The sequence below is a fragment of the Cyprinus carpio genome, chromosome A24 (assembly GCF_018340385.1).
Source record: "Cyprinus carpio isolate SPL01 chromosome A24, ASM1834038v1, whole genome shotgun sequence".
Lineage (NCBI taxonomy): Eukaryota > Metazoa > Chordata > Actinopteri > Cypriniformes > Cyprinidae > Cyprinus > Cyprinus carpio.
In genome coordinates this window covers 10869928-10883901 of record NC_056595.1, presented here as the reverse complement: position 1 = coordinate 10883901, position 13974 = coordinate 10869928, and the positions used below count along the sequence as shown (strand labels likewise).

Genomic DNA, 13974 nt, shown 5'->3' with positions numbered 1-13974 from the left:
TCTATAAATTCATTTAAAACAATATTTATATAAAATCTGCTAAGCATACAGAAAAGAAAATTGGGATATGTAAAGAAAGGATGATGATATGGTCTTAAAACATGTTACCAACCTCAGTGGCATGTGTTCAAAGAATGTACAAAATAAAATAGTTTCTCTGTATGTATTTAGATCTAACAATTACACTTTATTACATCCAGTGATATAATTGACATTCATCTAAAAAACTGTACAACACAGCAGTAAGCACTGAGAATCAAAGAGAAATTCAGTTTGGTCTCATTTATTCTCATCAATGTTCACATAAGGGACAGAGATAGACAGACAGAACCACAAGCACACTCATTCCACCCTTCACTAAGAAAAACATGTCTTCTAACAATATATATATATATATATATATATATATATATATATATATCTATATATATATATATATATATATCCACACCTGTGAAGCAATAGTAGTGCCATTTTCATCAGAGCATGACATAGCAAAAGAAAATATGAAAAATTAAAAATAAAAAATAAAATAAAATAATTTTGTGGTTTAACAAAAAAAAACTATGCATTTCCACTACAGTTATATAATATAATGCTTTGCCCTGCTTATGGAAGTTGAACAAAGACAAGTACAACATGAACAGATATGATGTGAAATGTGGAGCACAGTAACATTACAATAGCAAGGGCTTTGTATGAGGCATTTCATTGTCATTTAAGCATTTTTTTTTCTCTACTTGCTTGTGCAACTGTGTCAACGTGAATGGAATTTTAGGGTGTTTGTAACAATGAAATCTTGATAGAAACAAAATCCTGTTTGACATCTAGTCTAAAGACACACATACACCTCAAATCAGAAAAGATGCATGCAACAAGACATATACGCACACAAAACATCTTGAACATCTAAGGAATGGGACAATTGTCATTTTGTCTTTTGGCTGGTGACTCAGCTGGGGACAAACCATCTCAGAAAATCTTGATTCGTCCTCCATAAAATGCAAACAGGCAATCAACTCAAGTTTCTCCAAGAGGGAAGCGAGGGTTGCTGCAGTACCCACTGGACTCATTCTAGAAACATTCCAGAATCAATGCCCTTTACCTCTGCATCCCCTTACATACAGAATTCAAGTGCGGCAGGCTTTTTTAAGTAATCATATTAAGTGTTTTGGGTAACGTCACACAAGCATCCTTACACCACGCGTCATGGTTCTCAGCACTCTGCACCACCAAAGCCACTGGGACATAAGAGCAACCACACTTATTGTTTTTATTCAAAAAAGACATAAAAACCCTTATCACAATGAAGCGTCTGTAGAAAATCCACATCAGAAAAATATGCAGGGGCTCCCCCTCATTGTAAATTTTTTTTCTTTTTTGTAATATTCTTTCAGATCCTTGAAACCAGTTTCATATATAAACCACAGTCTCTGAAGGTTCACCACATATACTGTATGTATATATATTTATTTATTTATATTTGTATATTCTTAAAAAATGCAAGCAAATAAAAGGGACTGAAAAATCCTCAACGATTTTGTCTCCTTTTCATATAGTGTGTTTAGATATCAGAAGCTTTGTCTCTGTTGATAAAGAGAGTCTCTTGACAAAAGGGGTTAACCAGAACCACGCCGCTGTCGCTGTAGTCACCATTAGGGGGCAGACATGTCTCTTGTTCCTGAAACACAAAGAAACATGAGAACATTAGCCCTGTATACTGTACTTGCATTCATGCTAACTGAAGACTAATCACTCAAGGGCCTCTGATCCTACAAAACACTACAAATACAGTTAAGATGAAAGGAACAGGTATTCTTCTCAGGATCTACGTTCTTATAGAACAAATGTGCATTTCTGTGGTATAGTGATGGAGCTCTATCACCATGGAGACTAAGTGTAAGAAATGAATGGGAGGAAATGAAGGAAGAAGCAGGGTAAATTGCACCTGTGCAGGAAGACAACTAATTATAAGGCTCTAGATTCTAAGATGTTTTGTGTTTGGTAACACATATTAAATGGAATTTCTTGAATCCATCTATCCAACTTTCCATAAATCTTTCTGTCTAAAAATTGTCAGTATAATAGTGATGAATGTATAATAGAGTGTTTGAAGGTTAGGATAAAAGTCAACTGAAAACAATGATAGAGAGTAAAACTGATGACAAAGAAATAAATGAAGGGAATGTCTGTCTCTGTTGCTTCCCTATGAGAACTAAAGGGTGATTTGAAGACCTGTGGGTCACCGGCATCCCAAACATGATTCTTCATCATCATCATCATCATCATCATCATCATCATCATCACACTCCTGTCAGAAAATGTCAGCAAGCAAGAACAAAAAAGGTGAGGGGGAAAAAAGCATGCAGAGGTTGAAATAGAAAATGTAAAAGAAGAGTTGATGGTAACAATCTTACAAAATAGATGTGGAAAAAACAATTGTGAGAAAGAGAGCATGAGATTATGGTCTCTGATCACCAGGTGGCGATAAAGTGAATGGTAAATCATGCTACAGCACTTGCAGTTACCACTAAGTGATTTTTTTTCAAGCACACATTGTCTTGATTGCAATGATTACTGTTAATTTCATAATGGTAACCCAGTAATGAAAAAGTTATGAATATCTATATTTGTGTCATTAAGCCAGATATCTTATTCAGTTACTTATTCGTAGAGTAAATCATATGAATAGCAAATTTAATTGATGGAGAAAAGAGAGGGAGAAACAGGATCAAGAATGTTGCGAGCTGGCTTCGACCTCATATCGACCTGGAGTACATGCATTAACCGCTAGACACGTAGGGAAACATTCTGGGGTGTGGTTTATGCCCTGGGAAACTTAAGGTTGACATGTAATGAAAGTTCTCTAAATGCATATTAATGGTCTTATTGTAAAGTGATTCGTCCATGTTTATGCTACTTTTTTTTACCTAATAATTTTTTAATTAAAATATCATAATGCAATACAGACTTCTCTCTGGTTGCATATGTCGGATTTCTCCAGTGATTTAGTTTGCTTAAACCCACCCCTTTCTTACAATCGACTACAAGTTTGCATTCAGATCCGCCTCCATCCAATTAACAACTATTGCATTGAAACAAGTCTCCGCCCTACATTTTTCTTTTTTGAGGGTCTGTTTCAATCTTATGTACAGAAGAAATACAGAAGAAATCTGATGCTACTTATGTTACATTGTGACTTTTAAACAGACAAAAAGCAGTGGCTAAAATGTCTTCCAGGTCTCTGTCAGTACCTCAGTCTCCAGTGATTGTATCTCGCATGGGAGCTCCACAGCATGGCGGGTGAAGTAATCCATGGTAATGGCATCATTCCAGTAGCTCAAGTTGTTCTCCTGAGTAGCAGACTTCTTCTTTTTCCTCATACAGCATACGGTAAGCAGCACGGCTGAAGAGAAGAAAACATATTAATATTCTATATTTAATTCTTCTTCATTTTAGCCCTAAGACCACATTCATCACTTCTGAATTCTGCATGATGTTTTCAGAAAGTTGTAAGCAAAAACCACTAAGCCACAAAGGGAATATTATGTTTTCTTGAGTCTTTGGAAAAGTTCCTTTCAATTCTGATGACAGAAAGTTTTCAAAGCTGGAGGAAGTGTGATACTGGTTACTTACAGCATGAGGAGACAGGCACACTAATGGCAAGAACCAACCACACAAATGTCCTTTTGTCCAGCAGCAGATGGTGTCTTTTTCATGAGAAGGACCCAGCGCAGGACCCGACTGGTTCCCAGACCCCCATGGGGCTTGTGTGGGTGGCTGGGACATGCCTGTTCATGTAGCTTCTGCTAGCTGTGGAGGGCGCCTCTGAGATGTCTGAATCATTTGCTGCAGGCCATGAGGCATCAGTGCTGTTGATAACATCTGTGGCATCTTTTAAAGAGACAAGAGGATCAGTGGTCATATTGGTGGTTCCATTCCTGCCATCTTGGATTTCCACAAAGTTTCTGCTCTTCGCTGAAGAAGTGGGATCAGATGTTGTAACATGGCTGGAAGGCAGGTCTAGAGCTGGGGGAGGAGTCTGGATGCCAGTTTGTGCCAAAGGTCTTTCCACCTTTCCCAACTGGAGAGTGGGATTCTCTATTGAAGACACGTCACGCAATGTAATGGTGTGGTGCGAAGCCACCTTATCAGTGTTCTGCCCTCTGTGGGTTTTGAAGGTTGAAGTCAATGAAGATGATGGTAGATGTTGAATGGGATCAGTTGGCTCCTTCACTCCCATCTTTTCAGTGTATGTGTTCCCCAAAAGGCCCTCGCCACCAAGGGCCATGTCACTTTCAGTCCCTGAGAGAAAAGAGTGATCTGAGCCAAAATTTGTGGCTTTGTTTCCACTGTCCAACCCAGTAGCACTGATCTGATTTCTATGGACCACACCTGAGGGCTCCAACCGGTTCACTGGCTTTCTACTGATTGTACTCGGCTTGTTAGTATTAGTGCTAAAGTTCTGGTCTTGGGTTTTAGTGGTGAAAAACCCAGAGCTTGTTGTATTGAACATACTTCTAGAAGTCAGTTGGGGTGATTCTGTTTTTGAAAGAGGGATTCTAAGTGATGCCTGATCCCTGGGACCAAAAGAATGCACCCCTACTGTTGTTGTTTGAATTGTTTGAAATATGGCAGATGGTACAGTGTTCTTCGGTGTCTGGAATGAGTTGACAGTAGTGGGTCTACTGATGGCTTCTAGAGAAGCCAGTGACTGGGGATATGCAGATCCCCAGTGCTGGAACCCTCCTGCCAGCTCAAGGGCCCCGGTGAGGGGTGGGAGGGTGTTGTGTTTTTTGTTGATTTTTGGAATGGGTACATGTTGGTTTTGGTTTTGTCAAGCTCCTCTGCGGAGAACACCAGCCCAACTGGCAAAGACAGAATCAGCAGAACACCTGAGAAAAAAAAGGCAGGCCATGAGAAGAATGTAGACATAATGCATTTATGCAAAATGCTCAGTCTCACCGCACATACCGTGCCATCAAGAAAACTTTTACTTTCTTGATTAGAAAACTTTATTTAGTAACAGCAACATGCAGAGATCAGTTGATTAATAATCTTTAGCTGCATACAGCATGTGATTTAGTTACTATAAAAACCCAGAATCTTGATTAGACATCAACAATTATCAAGACGACATGTTACAATCTGAGTCAATTCATAACCGAGCTACTGAGCAACTGTCATGGTTGTTGGTGTTAATGAATGATTATGTGAAAGGTTTCATTGCTTACAGCAACCCTTGAAGCCTCGTTTTATCCATAATACTGATTTAAATCAGACCAATGTAGACTCTGAAGGCCTGACATCAATGCCATTTATAGTAGCTTGGTTCATTGCCTACAGTAATGGTCCTTACTTGTGACCCGGCACCAAACCACTGCATACTATTTGGCGTGCGAAATGGGAGAGAAACACCTTAAAAGAATGCATCTTTTAAACTTGATAATTTAGTTGCTAAAATAAAAACCAAGATAAGGTTAAAACAGCTCTTTCATAGAAGGTCAGTGTTGGAAAGGGCTAATAATATACTAATAATTATTAGTATGATAGATGCTAGAGAACAACATATCACAAACAATTATTCTCAAAAGAAGACATGGAAAAAAAGCAATCCTGAGTCAAATTCATATACCAGATTATTGACACCAACTGTCAGGTCTTTTTGTTTTGTTGGTGATTTTTCAAAGCTTTGACCAATTGATTATGTGACCAATGTGTTTTTTTCAATGCTTCAGTCTATGTCCCTCAATAACTTGTTCAGAACCCCTTGCAGAAACGCCTTCAATGCGCGTGGCATGGAGGCAAATCACCGGTGCACTGCGAGGGGTTATCGGAGTACCAGGATGCTTCGCTTAGCGGCCTTAAGCTCAATAAATCACATATCCCACAGATTCTAATCACGTCAGGAGAGTTGGCAGGCCAATGAGCACAGTAATACACATTGTCAGTAAACCATTTACCAGTGTTTTGAACTGTTGTGAGCAGGTGCCGAGGTCGTGCTGAAAAACAAGAATCCTTCATCCTCGCATAAAGCGTTTCAGCAGATACGTAAAGAATGCTCATGAAGTGCTCCAAAATCTCCTGATTAGCTAGTCTGAATTGACCATGCCCCTATGATAAAACACAGTGGTCCAACACCAGCAGCTGACAGGCACCCGAACCATCACTGATGTGGGTAACTTGACCACTGGATTCATGCATTTTGGGCACCTTCACTTCTCCCCAGTCTATCCTCCAGAATCTGGCACCTTGATTTCCGACCCGATCACATGCCAACACTTTTGCTTCATCCGGAAAAAAAGTCTTTGGACTTGCACATGAGCAAACAGTCACCGTCTGCTTCTCTGTATCCCATGTGCAGAGCGCTTATGGCCGCTGTTTCGGTTTCAAAAGCACACAATCCTGTGCACGTGGCTCTGGATGTTTCTACATCCAGACTCAGTCCACTGCTTCCGCAGGTCCCCCAATTCCGGGAATCGGTCGCTTCTCCCACAATCTTCTTCCTCAGGGTACGCGTCAAATCTCTTCTCGGTTGTGCAGCGTTTTTTACCACACTTTTTTTCCTTACTCACAGACGTGCCACTGAGGTGCCTTGATACAGCAACGCTCCCCTTTTGAAACAGCCTATCCGTTCAGAAATTTCTCTTCTGTGTCGACAACCCGTCATCGCTTGAGGGTTGCGTCAACCTGATGGCCATTTGGACAGGCCGTCAGGTCGGCAGTCTTACCCCATGATTGCGGTTTTGAGTAATGAACCAGGCTAGGAGTTTTTAAAAGCCTCAGAATCTTTTTGCAGGTGTTTAGAGTTAATTAGTTGATTTCAGCTCCGATGATTAGGGGTTGGTTAATAGCTCGTTTAGAGAACCTTTTCATGATATGCTAATTTTTTTGAGATAGGAATTTTGGGTTTTCATGGCTGTATGGCCACAAACATCAGGTATTAAAACAATAAAAGACCTGAAATATTTCAGTTGGTGTGCAATGAATCTAAAATATATGAAAGTTTAATTTTTATCATTACATTATGGAAAATAATGAACTTTTTCACAATATGCTATTTTTTTGAGAAGGACCTGTATATATGTATGTATGTATGTATGTATATAGTAGTGTACAGAACTTACCAGCTGAGGCTAACTTGTAAAGGAAAATTTTGCATGCAACATAAAATACGAGAAAAAAGATATACAATGGGTTTAAAAATTTAACAAACATTTGTTTTACAATTATCCCCTTGCATTTGATCACAAGAAGACAGTAAGTTTTTGAGTAAATGTTTAGTGAATGGTCGTTTCCTACCAATCAAAAAAGTTGCCACCCATCGCTGAGTAAGCAGTGAAGGAGAAATAAACAGTGTTTCATTCAAGTGCTAATGCTAATTCCAGATTACCATATCAACAAACAAGCATGCCCATGCTAGAAACCTACATGACTATGTTGACATTATGACCATGCTGATTTCAAAGTTCACTACCAGAGACCATAAGTGTTCACTATCTGTCATGTCCTGTTTTTTCTTATTATTATTTTTTTAATCAAAAGCAATTACATCTAACATCCAGCCTTACCAATCCAACACAGCATTAATAAAACATCACCCTGTAAATAAAACATGAATCGTTGCTTATTTCACAACAAAGTGGTGTGTTTAGATCAGATACAAGCTCTTGAGTTCTCTCCCCTCAGCACACGTCCTCGACAGACTCCCAAAGTGTTTAACAAGCTGTGGATCTGAAGGTTCACACAGCCACTGAAATCATCTGAACATGAGCTCCCTGGTCCAATGTAGACACTGCTGTCATATTAGCAAAGTCATGTTTTATAATTTATCAAATCAAAAATATTAATATTAATATATTATTAAGTGTTGAAATGGCTTTTAAGTCTGTCAGTTAGCATCAGAAAATCCCTGATTACTTAGTAGTTTGTATTGAGTCTTGTCTGTTCCCTTTGGTTTGTATTCAGTTAAAATGATGACTCAAAAATTATGTTATAGCCTATCAAAGGTGAGAAATTGCACAGGAAATCAGAAGCCAATACACATCAAAGACAAAGTACTAGAATACTAGCATGCTACTCTTTTGCTACTAATTCTGCCATATGGAATAGCATGCTAGTATATAGTAGAATATAGCATATACTAGCATACAAAAACCCGATTCCAAAAAAGTTGGGACACTGTACAAATTGTGAGTAAACAAGGAATGGAATAATTTCCAAATCTCATAAACTTATATTTTATTCACAATAGAATATAGATAACATATCAAAGGTTGAAAGTGGGACATTTTGAAATGTCATGCCAAATATTGGCTCATTTTGGATTTCATGAGAGCTACACATTCCAAAAAAGTTGGGACAGGTAGCAATAAGAGGCCGGAAAAGTTAAATGTACATATAAGGAACAGCTGGAACTTATTAGGTCAATTGGCAACATTATTGGGTATAAAAAGAGCCTCTCAGAGTGGCAGTGTCTCTCAGAAGTCAAGATGGGCAGAGGGTGACCAATTCCCCCAATGCTGCGGTGAAAAATAGTAGAGCAATATCAGAAAGGAGTTTCTCCAAGAAAAATTGCAAAGAGTTTGAAGTTATCATCATCTACAGTGCATAATATCATCCATAGATTCAGAGAATCTGGAACAATCTCAGCGTAAGGGTCAAAGCCCAGAAAACCATACTGGATGCCCAATGATCTTCGGGCCCTTAGACGGCACTGCATCACATACAGGAATGCTACTGTAATGGAAATCACAACATTGGCTCAGGAATACTTCCAGAAAATATTGTTGGTGAACACAATCCACCGTGCCATTCACCGTTGCCGGCTCTAAAACTCTATAGGTCAAAAAAGAAGCCATATCTAAACATGATCCAGAAGCGCAGGCGTTTTCTCTGGGCCAATGCTCATTTAAAATGGACTTTGGCAAGGTGGAAAATTGTTCTGTGGTCAGACAAATCAAAATTTGAAGTTCTTTTAGGAAAACTGGGACGCCATGTCATCCGGACTAAAGAGGACAAGGACAACCCAAAGTTGTTATCAGCGCTCAGTTCAGAAGCCTGCATCTCTGATGGTATGGGGTTGCATGAGTGTGTGTGGCATGGGCAGCTTACACATCTGGAAAGGCACCATCAATCCTGAAAGGTATATCCAAGTTCTAGAATAACATATGCTCCCCGGGCGCCGCAGCATAAATGGCTGCCCACTGCTCCGGGTGTGTGTTCACGGTGTGTGTGTGTGTGTGTTCACTGCTGTGTGTGTGCACTTTGGATGGGTTAAAAGCAGAGCACGAATTCTGAGTATGGGTCACCATACTTGGCTGTATGTCACGTCACTTTCACTTGTCACTTTTTTTTTTTCACTTTCATCCAGACGTTGTCTCTTTCAGGGAAGACCTTGCATTTTCCAACATGACAATGCCAGACCACATACTGCATCAATTTTAAAATTTAAATTTAAAATCAACTTATTTTTCCCTTAAAATTATATATTTTTTTTGAAATTTGAAACTTCCACATCATTGCATTCTGTTTTTATTCACAATTTGTACAGTGTCCCAACTTTTTGGAATCGGGTTTGTATATTAGCATACTACTCTTACTATATCTGCCATATGTAATAGAATACTAGTATTATATAGCATATCATGTATACTGGAATATGTTACATAGCATGATACTCCAGAAACTATTATACTATATTCTACTATATGGAATAGCATAGTATATATAGCATAACATAGCATATGTAATACCATATATAGCATACAAACATGCTAATCTTATTTCTGCTATATGGAAATAGCATGCTATAGCTTGTTCTTGCTTTCTTGCTTTTTTTGTTGGCAATGTACATCCGGCCTTCAGTGAACAGACTGTAGGCGGTCTGTGGGTGTTCTGTCTGAGTCTTAGATTAGGACTATTGTTTAATAGAAAACCAAAAAAGGATGATCCAGGAACATGTCCAACTTGAGTAAATCACATTAATCCATGAGTGACGCACGTTGTACGTGTGTATGAATGTAAGGAAGAAAGAACTGTTTTTTGTTTTTTTTGTTTTTTTGTTTTTCTACTGTTTTTTTGTTTTTGTTTTTTAAATACACTGGCCTTACCAAGGTTACCTCCGATCTATCAATGAATGACTCACTCTCTAGTGACATTTATGCTAGCACACACACACACACACACACACACACACTTCTGTGACTCACAGTGTAATAGTGAGGGGGAGGCAGAGGAGGACAGCACATAAAGCATCACAGCACCGGGTGAAAAGACACACTGGATACTTTGCAAGATGAGCACTGGACCATAAGGGGTATGTGGGTGTTACTTCAACTACAGGCACTTCTAATGTCTCAGGGGTTGATTATTATTAAAACTAACAGATATTAACTATAGCCATTACTCCAGTCTTCAGTCACACGATCCTGCAGAAATCTGGTGCTCAATAAAAATTTTTTATTATTACCAATGTTGAAAATGGCTGTGTACTTTTTTTTTCATGATAGAATTTCTTTTAAAAAATTGACAGACCTTTTACAGACATTTACAGATAATTTATTTTTTATTTATTTAATCTAAAAATGTAGAAAGCTTTGTGAGGGATTGGTTTAGGGGTAGGGTAAGGGGGTAGAAAATACAGTTTGTATAATATAAAATCCATTACGCCTATGGAGTGTTCCCATAAAATTTGTAAACCCACCATCCAACATGTGTATGCGTGTGTGTCTGATCAATGTCACACACAACATCCATAGTATGTGTGTGTGTACATGCACTGTCTGGGTCAGATAGGTGTTATTAGCCGGAAGCAGCAGCTCTCTGTTGATGGAGTCTAACCAGGTCTAATGCAGACAGAAAAGGTTCTGACCTCCTCCTTCACGGAGAGGTGTTTACAGTGAAAGCAAACTGAAAATCCAGTGATAGAGTGTCCAAGGAGTGAATGGAGGAGAGGTGTGACGATGAAGAGAGTGACAGGACATCAGGACTGCACAAAGAAGACTGAGAACATGAATAAAATTAAGAATGGAAAATGGAAAAGGCATATGCAAAAGTTCTTTGTTATTCTGCCAGCAGATAAATTAGTTTGACCAAGCTAGGGCTTGCACATGGAATGATTAACCTTGCAATAATTGCTTCCTCTCTGTTTTGGTGCTAAAAAATGACTTTCATTACAAAATTACATGCGCTGCCATCTGCTGATTTAAAACATAACATTAAGAGATGGATGGGTGGTGGAGTTTTTCTCTGACAGAGAGGTACATCAGTTTTTGTTTGGTTTTGCTTTCATATTTTGGAACTATCTTATAAAAATGGGGGGTGTGGGAGATTTTTCAGAAACTTTTTTAATAACCATTCTGTCTTATGGTTTCTGCAGAAGAACTTTTGAAATTTCTCATTCAATGAAAGTATGCAGTGTCAAACTTGACAAAAACCTGCGTATTCAAAGTTTGCACTATTTATATATGCATGTATGTCAAAGATTTAAGTACTTCAGCAAAGCATCATATTTTCAGTGAATAACGGCTTATATTTTAGTCTCATATATGGACATATTTTATGGTCCTATTTTGGTATTTTTTTTATGTAGTTTATTTGTGCATCATATTTCAGTAACACACACACACACACACACACACACACATATATATATATATATATATATATATACTCTTACTCTTAACTGTGAATCAGAGAATCAACCCTTTATTAAGCTATTAAGTTGAGCAAGGTTACTATTATGTGTGGCAAGATTGGGGAAAGGTTGGAGGGGTTGCTAGGTATTTAGGTTGTTTTATCACTCTTAAATTACTTTCTGATTTATGATGATGCCAACCTCTATTCATTAGCTCCACTGAGAAATTGACGGTGGAAGTGAAATTTATGCAGTAAACATCCTAAATGAAAAGTCTTTGGAATGTTTAAGTATCCTGTGACTTTCCAAAACTCCTACATAGCTGTGACATTAATAAATGACAAGGAAAGATCCATCCTGCACACTGTGATCCTTGAACTCTCTGCGAGTCTCTCATATTAGAGCTGTAGATACCGAGATCTCAAATGGCCTCGACAGATTGCATGGGTTTACAGCGTATCTTCCCATCCATCATTTAATATTACACACTAACCTCACCTCCTAAGACAACGAGCCAGGATTGGCATCTGCAGTATGAGGCTACAACAGTGTTGACTGCCACAAGTGAAACAAATTGAAGCAGAAATGCTATGTTCTCATAACTAATCCAATCTCCATGAACAAAGTTGTAAATGTGTTCAAATATATTGTATAGCATGCATTATAGCGCACAACATTTACGTTACACAAGTCATATGAACTACTTTGTACTTTTTATGCTGCGTTTTTTTGCGCTTTATAAAGCTTAACAAGACCTGTAAGACACCTAAAAATCAAGTCAAGAATCTTGGCATGATTCTGGAGACAGACCGTAGTTTCAGTAGTTATATCAAAGCAGTAACTAAATCAGCCTACTTTAATCTCAAAAACATTGCAAGAATTAGAAGTTTTGTTTCCAGTCAAGACTTGGAGAAACTTGCTTATGCCTTTGTCACCAGCAGGGTGGACTATTGTAGTGGTCTTCTCACCAGCCTTCTCAAGAAGACCATTAGACAGCTGCAGCTCATCCAGAACGCTGCTGCCAGAATTCTGACTAGAACAAAAAAATCTGAGCATATCACACCAGTCCTCAGGTCGTTACACTGGCTTCCAGTTACACTTAAGGATTGATTTTAAAGTTTTTTTACTCGTCTTTAAATCACTCAAGTGAACTAGGACCTAAATACATTGCAGATATGTTCATGAATATAAACCAGAGTACTCAGATCATTAGGATCGAGTCAGTTAGAAATACCAAGGGTTCACACAAAACAATGGGAGTCCGCTTTAAGTTATTACGCCACCCACAGTTGAAATGAGCTTCCAGAAGAGATCAGATGTGCTAAAACATAAGCCATTTTTAAATCCAGACTCAAAACTCATCTGTTTAGCTGTGCGTTTATTGAATTTGCACTGTGCAGTGTATTAATATGTTTAGCTGTGCGTTTATTGAATGCATTTTCTATTTTTTAACCGTTTTAAATTCATTTTAAATAAATTTTAAAATCATTTTCAATTCCTTGTTTTATAGTTGTAATTATTATTTTTTTAATGATTATTGTACTTCCTTTTATGTAAAACACTTTGAATTACTATTGTGTGTAAAATGTGCTATATAAATAAACTTGCCTGGCCTTGCCTTGCCTAAGACATCCTGAACATTCTGCAAATCATCTTTCAATATGTTCTAAGTAAGTAAAACAGGTTTGGAAAGAATATTTTAATTTTTGGGTGAACTATTCCTTCAGCACTTTTACACAACAATTATGCAATGCATATTTGTTTTATGATAGCACTAATTATTATTATTCATCTTTTTATTTGTAATAGGGACATTACTATTATTACAAAAATACACGACTGAAAAGAATGAGATTTTTTTTCTATAGTCTTTTTTACTGTAAAGTCGTGGCCAAAAGTTTTGAGAATTACATAAATATTAGTTTTCAAAACGTTTGCTGCTAAACTGCTTTTAGATCTTTGTTTCAGTTGTTTCTGTGATGTACTGAAATATAATTACAAGCACTTCATACGTTTCAAGGCTTTTAATCGACAATTACATGACATTTATGCAAAGAGTCAGTATTTGCAGTGTTAGCCCTTCTTTTTCAGGACCTCTGCAATTCCACTGGGCATGCTCTCAATCAACTTCTGGGCCAAATCCTGACTGATAGCAACCCATTCTTTCATAATAACTTCTTGAGGATTGACCACAAGTTCTCAATGGGATTAAGATCTGGGGAGTTTCCAGGCCATGGACCCAAAATTTCAACATTCTGGTCCCCAAGCCACTTAGTTATCACTTTTGCCTTATGGCACGGTGCTCCATTGTGCTGGAAAATGCATTGTTCTTCACC

The 13974-nt window shown here is 38.0% G+C and overlaps 1 pseudogene; it reads right to left on the bottom strand.

Annotated features, from left to right (window-relative positions):
• Nucleotides 1-540: 540 nt before the first annotated feature.
• On the bottom strand, nucleotides 541-4711 carry LOC109089961 (annotated as a pseudogene).
• Between the last annotated feature and the right edge of the window lie 9263 nt (nucleotides 4712-13974).